The 11,588-nt window shown below is 44.8% G+C and overlaps 1 long non-coding RNA gene across 1 annotated transcript; it reads right to left on the minus strand.

Moving 5' to 3' along the window:
• Nucleotides 1-462: 462 nt before the first annotated feature.
• On the minus strand, nucleotides 463-11,015 carry LOC144149255 (uncharacterized). Its single transcript, XR_013318246.1, has 4 exons — nucleotides 10,874-11,015; nucleotides 8,475-8,621; nucleotides 1,997-2,248; nucleotides 463-908 (listed from the first exon to the last, which is right to left on the minus strand). It is a non-coding gene; the product is annotated as an uncharacterized LOC144149255 (long non-coding RNA).
• Between the last annotated feature and the right edge of the window lie 573 nt (nucleotides 11,016-11,588).

Raw genomic sequence — 11,588 nt, forward strand, 5'->3', positions numbered from 1 at the left:
GCGCCATTTTTGCAACCTTTGGGTCGGTAAGACTTGGAATGCCGCCCCGCTGTCTAGGCTCCTGCATGAGCCCCTTTTTGTAATTTTCGGTCACAGCACGGTTTTTAACCACCAATTTTGAATTTATTAAAACTATCAAACGTATATCTACTCTCCATTAAGAAAACTCTGTGTGTAACAGTTCGGCATCATGCTTTGTGTAAACATAGCTAGTGTTGTCTTCCAGCTCTCTCAAGTGGACAAGTTTAAAGTTGGGTAACAGATTTCTTATTTTAATGGGTTCGCCTCTATAGACTACTTGCTCACGATTTTCTTGAGCTTTGACTGAGTGGCTGAGACGAGACCGACCTACAGACACAGAGACCGACTTACGTAGACACATATAGCAGAGATATACAAACAGACCAAATTTTGTGTAGGTACCTCAAGACAAAATATGGTCTCTAAAAGAGGCATTCGCAGTTCATTATACACTCATTTTATTAGTGCAAGCCAACAGTACATTAGCGGGCATTTCAATTTATTCTTCCTTAAATGTAAATGTTTTGTATGGAAAAAACTAGATTTAAGTTGTCATATCCGGAGTAGCGATGTTGGTGGTTGTCCCGTCCATTGTGTTCCGACTGGTCACGATGGTCGATGGATGCTAGGACCGTGGTCAGAGCAGCTACCGTGTCCACAATTGCTGTCAGGCTGATCACTGTCGTGGTGTTCAGTGTTGCCACGATGAGTTCCATTGACAGCACAAGTGGTTAAAGCCAGGTCATTTCCACAACCACCACTCATCTGTCGGCTCAAGGGCTCACCAGTCTCCTTATCCACACACCAGTGGTGAGTTGAGGTACATTGCACGGATTGAAACTCTCCAGTCGTTCTGTTACAGCGAGGTTCATTTTCCCTTTGACTTCCTGTCGAAGAAATAAGTGAGTACATTTTATCGTTACCGCAGAAATTCTTTGAAACATTACATGCCAGTGGTAATTCAGTTCTCATGAACAATTCCTTCTCGATAAGGAAATCTCGGCAAAGTTTCACCTTTGTTAATCGTACGACTGGTTTTCGCAAACTGTCTAGAGCTCAACGAATCGGAACCATTGACTTATATTGTCGTTCTACAGAAGGATTCACTCGACACATTCACTTGAAAGATAGTTATGCCGGCTAACTTTTTCACTTCACGTGATGCTGTTGGAGAAAATACTTATCCGTTTATCGCAGAGCACACGGCATGGGCAACGATGCGCCACGATTTCTTTAATACGTCGCTTGTAGCGCATTACTTTCTAAGACACCGTTCTTGTTAAATCTTCTTGTTCTTGTTCTTGTTCTCGTTCTTGTTCTCAGTTGTATCGAGTACCCAACGGGTGAGCGCACTGATAGAGTATTCCGAATTCACAGCGTATTGCGAAATTTAAAAAAATACGTTTTTTACCCTGCAGACCACAAGGCATTTGTACTTCAATTACAGCAGGTCTTGCTTCGAAACACGCGCTGATACCATGCCCTAATACAAACTTCGCAAAAAACTGATCCCACCAAAAAATCAACCGTCCCAGCATAAAGTGGAGTAGGCAGTTATTTATTTCGTTAAAGTTAACCGTGCGCTTTTATTGTGATAGCGAAACAAGTAAAGTGAACACCTTGGCCGCAATCCAAATAAAACACGCCCGAAGATGGCCGAGCGTTATTTACCCGGGTAGTTGTCAGCAAATTTTTACATAAGCAGTTGGCAATGGTTGCCTCCCACTACAGTATCCTTCTACACTGCGCACTCCATCACACCCCTGTTTACAAATAAGAGTGTAAATATCTTGACCCGTGGCAAACACCTTTTAAAAGTATACAAACAACTTTCACTTATTTTATTTCGTTATTTTCATCAAACACTCATTTTGATAGCAGAAATTTAAACAGCATTAGCAAGAAATAAAAAACGATTGCAAAAAATTGGTAACGGTATTGAGAAGACAAAATGTTTTGCGTTTAATTCGCTCACCATTTTGCTGCAGCCATTCATGGTGCCTAAGAAGGCAATTGCAAGACCTGACTTTTTTGGATGGTGCCTTGATTTGTACGAAATCTTTGTCGTAGCAGGCACAGAATCGGCTTCAATCCGTAGCTTGACCGTAGCACTGTAGAGGTAGATAGTGACCAATTTCATCGCATTCGGGAACAAGCAAATCAGCCTGGTTGCCTATTGCACTCTCTTCTCTGTGTCTCCGCTGGCAGTCGGTCTTACCAGTTGGCCCTAACAACAGAAAGGACAGCGAGAAGTGAGGGAATTGAACGAATTGAATCTGCCCTTGGGTTCTTGAAAATGGCAAATACCTGATCTGCGTTTCACTTGGAAGCGCATCATTTTTTAACTGTGCTCAATCACACTCAAACATTTCTGCAACTAGTTAAGAACTCCGAAAATCATTCAGCTCAGCTGAACCGGATCCGGATGAAAACACTACGTATTACGCTTAAGACGCCCCAAGTGCTGTTGAGTAAAATCCTGCCACACTTTGAGGCTCGTTTCTAGTATCACATGTCGAAAAATAGGAATAAAAGTTTGGTATTCGTGTAAATGTAGTGCGGCAAATCCCACTGAAGAACCTACCAATAGTGCGATGCCTGACAAATCAACCCCTGTTTTATGCAAGAGTGCACCAAAATTGATCATGTCACTCGCCACGAGGAAGCCAAATCAGGAGATGGTGCACAAAAAATAGTAAATACCACCGACAAAGCAAGATAATGCAGTTCAGAAGAAAAAAGCCGACTCAAAGTTTTGTCTCTGGAGAATAAGCAGTCCCTCATGCCTGCTACCACCTTCTCTGCGCGGGCAGTCGTTCTCGTCGGTTCCGTCAGCACAGTGCCGGTGACCATCACATTTTGCGGATGCGTCCACGCATCGGAGACCGTCGCAGACAAACATGTGGGGTCCACAGAAAATTCCATGGGAGTGGTGCGGGAAACGTGCAGCAGCGTGTAACCCCACAACAAAAAATAAACTCCGGGGACAAGCAAGACTATCAACCCCTAGCAATTCTTTCTTCATTGTACACTCGTACAAATGGTGGTTATGTGAATTTTATTATACCACACTGTTCTTTGTGACTGCCCTGATAGTTTATTTCAGCTGTTGGCACTAAGAACTGAAATGGAAACAGAAAGCGAAGGAATTGAAACAATGAAACATGTGTTCAGGCTGTAATGAAAAGCAAAACTGCGTGGTCTGTGTTTGAGTTGCGTCTTGGTGACCTCTCAAATGTGATTATTTACCTTCGAGATTTGCCTGCAAGTAGTAACTTAATCCGGAAAGATTATCCACCAGTTGAAGCATATCCAGCGACAACACTACGTACTACACTTAAGCCAATTGCTGTAGAGCAAAACACGGTCAGAGTTGGAGGCAATTTTGAAGTTTCTTATGATGAACAAAGGTATAAAATGTTTGACATCTGTGCAAAAACCTACTAAAGCGCCCACCAGCGCCACTATGGGTTACAAAAGCAACTTCTGGTATATGCAAAACTGCAGCCAAATTCATTATTTGTCACCCGCCACAAGGAAGCCAAAGCAGATAATGTTGCAGAGACAATAGTAAATGCCATCAAAAAAGCAAGATAATGCAGTTGACAAGCAAATAGGCGCATGCAGGTTTTATCTGTGCGATCAAAACTGTCTGTTAGGACTTGTACCACCTTCTCTTGGCCCGCAGTCGTACTCGTCCGTTCCGTCGGCACAGTCCGGGCGACCATCACATTTTGTGGATGCGTCGACGCACCGGCGACCATCGCAAAGAAACGAATGGGGTCCACACAAAATTACTTCAGAGGGGTGCGGGAAACCTGCAGCAGCGTGTGGAACAAAAACAAAATATGTCGTGGGGACTGCGAAGTGCATCAGTCGTTGGGAATGCTTTCTCCATAGCTCACTCTTACAAGTTTTGATTACGTGACTTTGATGGCACAGAGTTTTAGTGCACACAAATTTGCAAGCAAACGTATAGCGTCCACAAAAAATTCCTTCATACGGGTGCGTGAAACCTGCAGCAGCGTGTAACCCCACAATAATACCTAAACTGCTGGGGACCAGAAACACTATCAGCCGCTAGCATTGCTGTCTTCATACCATACTCGTACAAGTTTTGGTTATGTGAATTTAATGGTAGCATACTGCTATCTGTGCCTGCGCTGCTAGTTAGAACAAAAACAGAAACAGGAAGTGAAGGAATTCAAAAACGGAACATGCGCTTGGGCGGTGATGGAAAGTAAACATGCGTTGTCTGTGGTTGATTTGGGACTCTGTGCCCTTTCAAATGTGCCTATTTACCTTCGAGCTTTTGCTGCAACAAGTAACTGAATCTGGAAAAAATCTCCATGAGTTGAACCATATCCAGTGACAATAGTGCGTACTGTACTTGACACAACCCATTTGATGTAGAGTGAAATACTGTCACAGTTGGAGTCAAGTTTGTAGTTTCTTATGACGAAAAAAGCTATAGAAGAGTTTTGACACCACTGAAAAACCCCAGGGAAGCACCAACCAGCACTACGATGCGTTACAAAAGCAACTTTCGTTATAGGGAAATGTGCATTGAAATTCACTATTTTTCACTCGCCAATAGGATACCAAACAGGAGATGGTGCACAGACAATAGTAAAAACCACCGACAAAGAAAATCGCGCATGTTCATGCCGTAAACGATGGCGAGGGTACGAAGCACTGATACGCAAGTTGTGTATTGCCGTTGTGATGATGCACTCTGAGATTTGAATGATTCGAGGAGCAGTAATGCACTCTAATTGCAAGCGCCAACGCTTTCCGCGCTCTTAGCTCCGGGTCCGCTTGATATTTTTGCCGTGTTACGGCTGCTTCCCGCGCTTTTGTATCCGGGGAGGCTTGTTCTGTTCGTAGGCGCAGAGTTGCAGCATGACGCGGTTTGAGTTGCTTCCTATTTATTACGGAAATAGGATCCGTGATGGCGGAACGCACTCATATACACGTTGCACTGGGACGCCATCTCGTGTTTCCGCGTAGCGCCGACTCATGCAGCTCGCTGTAGTCACCACGCGTACGCCGGAAAACGCACAGATTTTGGACATTCCGAGGTCCTTAGTTGCCCTTCCCCCACCAAAAAAAAAGAGCCAGAGAATAGAGTGGGCAGGCAAACAACCGAGGCGTAATTTTCATCGTTGTAGGAAAAGCAGTTCCTCATGACTGCTACCCCCCTCTTGGTGCGGGCAGTCGGTCGTACTCGTCGCTTCCGTCAGCGCAATCCGAGCGATTATCATATTCTGCGACCATCGCAGGCAAACATATCGGGTCCACCAAAAATGCCTTAAGAGCTGTACAGAAAACCTGTTTCAGCGTTCTACCCCCCATAAAAAAAAATAAACGGCGAGGACCAGGAGGAGTATGAACCCTTAGCAATTCTTTCTTCATTGCACAATAGCACAAGTGGTGCTTAGATGAATTTTATGGAAGCACTGGGTTCTCTGTGTCTCTGTTGGCAGTCTGTCTCGGCTGTTGGCACTAAGAACAGAAACACAAAGAAAAAGTGGGGGAATTCATGGAAGAGAACATGCCTTTCACCTGCGATAAAATATATACTTGTGGTCTGCTTTCCACTTGGTAGTCGGCGCCCTTTCAAAGGAGCTTATTCACCCTAAAGATTTTTATGCATCTAGTAAACATATCCGCAAGCAATATCGATCAGTTGAAGAATATCCAGCGACAGAAATACGTACTACGCTTCAGACACCTTGTTTGACCTGGAGCAAAATACTGCAACACTTTTACTTAAGTTTGTAGTTTCTGATTACGAATAAAGCAATAAAACTTTTACTTCAGTGCAAAAACGCACTGAAGCACCAAGCAGCACTACGATGCGTTACAAAAGAAACTTCTGTAATATGCTGGACTGCACCCATGATGACCATTTGTAAGTCGCCAAAAGTAATCCAAAGCAGTAAACAGATCAGCATCAACACCAACGGCAAATATCCAGGGAATGTATTTGATTAGCAAAAAAAGAGCCCCTTAAATTTTCTCTTTGGAAACAAAACAGACTGTTATGACCTTTACCACCTTCTTTTGGGCCGCAGTCGTGCTCGTCCATTCCGTCTGCACAGTCCGGGCGACCATCACATTTTGTGGATGCGTCGACGCACCGGCGACCATCGCAAAGAAACGAATTGGGTCCACACAAAATTACTTCAGAGGGGTGCGGGAAACCTGCAGCAGCGTGTGGACCAAAAACAAAATATGTCGTGGGGACTGCGAAGTGCATCAGTCGTTGGGAATGCTTTCTCCATAGCTCACTCTTACAAGTTTTATTTACGTGACTTTGATGGCACAGAGTTCTAGTGCACACAAATTTTGCAAGCAAACGTATGGCGTCCACAGAAAATTCCTTCATACGGGTGCGTGAAACCTGCAGCAGCGTGTAACCCCACAATAATACTTAAACTGCTGGGGACCAGGAACGCTATCGACCCCTAGCATTGCTGTCTTCATACCATACTCGTACAAGTTTTGGTTATGTGAATTTAATGGTAGCATACTGCTTTCTGTGCCTGCGCTGCTAGTTAGAACAGAAACGGAAACAGGAAGTGAAGGAATTCAAAAACGGAACATGCGCTTGGGCGGTGATGAAAAGCAAACATGCGTGGTCTGTGGTTGATTTGGGACTCTGTGCCCTTTCAAATGTGCCTATTTACCTTCGAGCTTTTCCTGCAACAAGTAACTGAATCTGGAAATAATCTCCATGAGTTGAACCATATCCAGTGACAATAGTGCGTACTGCACTTGAGACCACCCATTTGATGGAAAGTAAAATACTGCCAAAGTTGCAGTCAAGTTTGTAGTTTCTTATGGCGAAAAAAGCTATAGAAGAGTTTTGACACCACTGAAAAACTCCAGGGAAGCACCAACCACCACTACGATGCGTTACAAAAGGAACTTTCGTTATAAGGAAATGTGCATTCAAATTCACTATTTTTCACTCGCCAATAGTATACTAAACAGGAGATGGTGCACAGACAATAGTAAAAACCACCGACAAAGAAAATCGCGCATCTCCATGCCGTAAACGATGGCCAGGGTACGAAGAACTGATACGCAAGTTGTGTATTGCCGTTGTGATGATGCACTCTGAGATTTGAATGATTCGAGGAGCAGTAATGCACTCTAATTGCAAGCGCCAACGCTTTCCGCGCTCTTAGCTCCGGGTCCGCTCGATATTTTTGCCGTGTTACGGCTGCTTCCCGCTCTTTTGTATCCGGGGACGCTTGTTGTGTTCGTAGACGCAGAGTTGCAGCATGACGCGGTTTGCGTTGCTTCTTATTTATTACGGAAATAGGATCCGTGATGGCGGAACACACTCATATAAACGTTGCACAGGGACGCCCTCAGGGACGCCCACTCATGCAGCTGGCTGTAGTCATCACGCGTACGCCGGACAACGCACGGATTTTGGACATTCCGAGGTCCTTAGGTGCCCCCCCCCCTCCAAAAAAAAAAGCCAGAGAATAGAGTTCGCAGGCAAACAACCGAGGCGTAAGTTTCACCGTTGTAGGAAAAGCAGTCCCTCATGACTGCCACCCCCCTCTTGGTGCGGGAAGTCGTACTCGTCGCTTCCGTCAGCGCAATCCGAGCGATTATCATATTTTGCGGATGCGTCCACGCATCTGCGACCATAGCAGGCAAACATATCGGGTCCACAAAAAATGCCTTGAGAGTTGTACAGAAAACCTATTTCAGCGTTCTACCCCCCATAAAAAAAATAAAAGGCGAGGACCAGGAGGAGTATGAACCCTTAGCAATTCTTTCTTCATTGCACAATAGCACAAGTGGTGCTTAGATGACTTTTATGGAAGCACTGGGTTCTCTGTGTCTCTGTTGGCAGTCTGTCTCGGCTGTTGGCACTAAGAACAGAAACACAAAGAAGAAGTGGGGGAATTCATGGAAGAGAACATGCCTTTCACCTGCGATAAATTATAACTTTGTGGTCTGTATTCCACTTGGTAGTCGGTGCCCTTTCAAAGGAGCTTAATCACCCTCAAGATGTTTATGCATCTAGTAAACATATCCGCAAGCAATATCAATCAGTTGAAGAATATCCAGCGACAGAAACACGTACTACGCTTCAGACACCTTGTTTGACCTGGAGCAAAATACTGCTACACTTTTACTTAAGTTTGTAGTTTCTGATTACGAATAAAGCAATAAAACGTTTACTTCTGTGCAAGAACGAACTGAAGCACCAAGCAGCACTACGATGCGTTACAAAAGAAACTTCTGTAATATGCTGGACTGCACCCTTGATGACCATTTGTAAGTCGCCAAAAGTAATCCAAAGCAGTAAACAGATCAGTATCAACACCAATGCCAAATATCCAGGGAATGTATTTGATTAGCAAAAAAAGAGCCCCTTAAATTTTCTCTTTGGAAACAAAACAGACTAATATGACCTCTACTACCTTCTCTTGGCCCGCAGTCGTGCTCGTCCGTTCCGTCGGCACAGTCCGGGCGACCATCACATTTTGTGGATGCGTCGACGTACCGGCGACCATCGCAAAGAAACGAATGGGGTCCACACAAAATTACTTCAGAGAGGTGCGGGAAACCTGCAGCAGCGTGTGGAACAAAAACAAAATATGTCGTGGGGACTGCGAAGTGCATCAGTCGTTGGGAATGCTTTCTCCATAGCTCACTCTTACAATTTTTGGTTACGTGACTTTGATGGCACAGAGTTTTAGTGCACACAAATTTACAAGCAAACGTATGGGGTCCACAGAAAATTCCTTCATACGGGTGCGTGAAACCTGCACCAGCGTGTAACCCCACAATAATACTTAAACTGCTGGGGACCAGGAACACTATCAACCCCTAGCATTGCTGTCTTCATACCATACTCGTACAAGTTTTGGTTATATGAATTTAATGGTAGCATACTGCTTTCTGTGCCTGCGCTGCTAGTTAGAACAAAAACGAAAACAGGAAGTGAAGGAATTCAAAAACGGAACATGCGCTTGGGCGGTGATGGAACGCAAACATGCGTGGTCTGTGGTTGATTTGGGACTCTGTGCCCTTTCAAATGTGCCTATTTACCTTCGAGCTTTTGCTGCAACAAGTAACTGAATCTGGAAAAAATCTTCATGAGTTGAACCATATCCAGTGACAATAGTGCGTACTGTACTTGAGACAACCCATTTGATGTAGAGTAAAATACTGCCACAGTTGAAGTCAAGTTTGTAGTTTCTTATGACGAAAAAAGCTATAGCAGAGTTTTGACACCACTGAAAAACTCCAGGGAAGCACCAACCACCACTACGATGCGTTACAAAAGGAACTTTCGTTATAAGGAAATGTGCATTCAAATTCACTATTTTTCACTCGCCAATAGTATACTAAACAGGAGATGGTGCACAGACAATAGTAAAAACCACCGACAAAGAAAATCGCGCATCTCCATGCCGTAAACGATGGCCAGGGTACGAAGAACTGATACGCAAGTTGTGTATTGCCGTTGTGATGATGCACTCTGAGATTTGAATGATTCGAGGAGCAGTAATGCACTCTAATTGCAAGCGCCAACGCTTTCCGCGCTCTTAGCTCCGGGTCCGCTCGATATTTTTGCCGTGTTGCAGCTGCTTCCCGCGCTTTTGTATCCGGCGACGCTTGTTGTGTTCGTAGACGCAGAGTTGCAGCATGACGCGGTTTGCGTTGCTTCCTATTTATTACGGAAATAGGATCCGTGTAGCGGAACGCACTCATATACACATTGCACAGGGACGCCCTCTCGTGTTTCCGCGTAGTGCCCACTCATGCAGCTCGCTGTAATCACCACGCGTACGCCGGACAACGCACGGATTTTGGACATTCCGAGGTCCTTAGGTGCCCCCCCCCCTCCCAAAAAAAAGAGCCAGAGAATAGAGTGGGCAGGCAAACAACCCAGGAGTAAGTTTCACCGTTGTAGGAAAAGCAGTCCCTCATGATTGCCACCCCCCTCTTGGTGCGGGCAGTCGTACTCGTCGCTTCCGTCAGCGCAATCCGAGCGATTATCATATTTTGCGGATGCGTCCACGCATCTGCGTCCATCGCTTCAAACATATCGGGTCCACAAAAAATCCCTTAAGAGTTGTACAGAAAACCTGTTGCAGCGTGCTACCCCACATCAAAAAATAAACGGCGAGGACCAGGAGGAGTATGAACCCTTAGCAATTCTTTCTTCATTGCACAATAGCACATGTGGTGGTTAGATGAATTTTATGGAAGCACTGGGTTCTCTGTGTCTCTGCTGGCAGTCTGTCTTGGCTGTTGGCACTAAGAACAGAAACACAAAGAAGAAGTCGGGGAATTCATGGAAGAGAACATGCCTTTCACCTGCGATAAAATATAAACTTGTGGTCTGTTTTCCACTTGGTAGTCAGTGCCCTTTCAAAGGAGCTTAATCACTCTCAAGATGTTTATGCATCTAGTAAACATATCCGCAAGCAATATCGATCAGTTGAAGCATATCCATCGACAGAAATACCAACTACGCTTCAGACTCCTTGTTTGACCTGGAGCAAAATACTGCAACACTTTTACTTAAGTTTGTAGTTTCTGATTACGAATAAAGCAATAAAACTTTTACTTCAGTGCAAAAACGCACTGAAGCACCAAGCAGCACTACGATGCGTTACAAAAGAAACTTCTGTAATATGCTGGACTGCACCCATGATGACCATTTGTAAGTCGCCAAAAGTAACCCAAAGCAGTAAACAGATCAGTATCAACACCAACGCCAAATATCCATTGAATGTACTTGATTAGCAAAAAAAGAGCCCCTTAAATTTTCTCTGGAAACAAAACAGTCTGTTATGACCTCTACCACCTTCTGTGGGCGCGCAGTCGTGATCGTCCGTTCCGTCTGCACAGTCCGGTTGACCATCACAATTTCTGGATGCGTCGACGCACCGGCGACCATCGCAAAGAAACGAATGGGGTCAACACAAAATTCCTTCAGAGGGGTGCGCGAAACCTGCCGCAGCGTGTGGACCAAAAACAAAATATGTCGTGGGGACTGCGAAGTGCATGAGTCTTTGGGAATGCTTTCTCCATAGCTCACTCTTACAAATTTTGGTTACGTGACTTTGAATGCAGAGAGTTTTAGTGCACACACATTTGAGCACAGCGTTGCGGGAATGCAAAAAAAATGCTCAGATTCCGCAGAAATACATAGAGAAACACCTTTGTACATAAAAGCTCATGCCCTCGACAATGGCAGCGGCCCGCAAGAAAGAAGGCGTGGTTGAGAGGGCCTGGACTCCAAGTTATTGTGTGCTATCCGGAAAAAAAATTTCGTATTGGGAGTTTCCTTTACAGAATGTAAACGTTAGAAAAATTCTCATATCCCCATTTTTCGGCTGGGAAGATACTTTGTCATAGCCTGGCCTAATTTGCCTCCTTTTTTATCAGGTCCTACTTCTTCTCCAAGTGCCCGATGTCGTCCCAATCAGTGTATTTGCAATGGTCATCCGTGTGTTTTGTCAAGGAAGCGTGACGACCATCCCGACGCTGCCATTGCCACTGATGAGTGCTATTGCCAA

The sequence above is a fragment of the Haemaphysalis longicornis genome, unplaced genomic scaffold (assembly GCF_048455015.1).
Source record: "Haemaphysalis longicornis isolate Haplotype H1 unplaced genomic scaffold, Haemaphysalis longicornis Haplotype H1 scaffold_8, whole genome shotgun sequence".
In the NCBI taxonomy this organism is placed as follows: Eukaryota; Metazoa; Arthropoda; class Arachnida; order Ixodida; family Ixodidae; genus Haemaphysalis; species Haemaphysalis longicornis.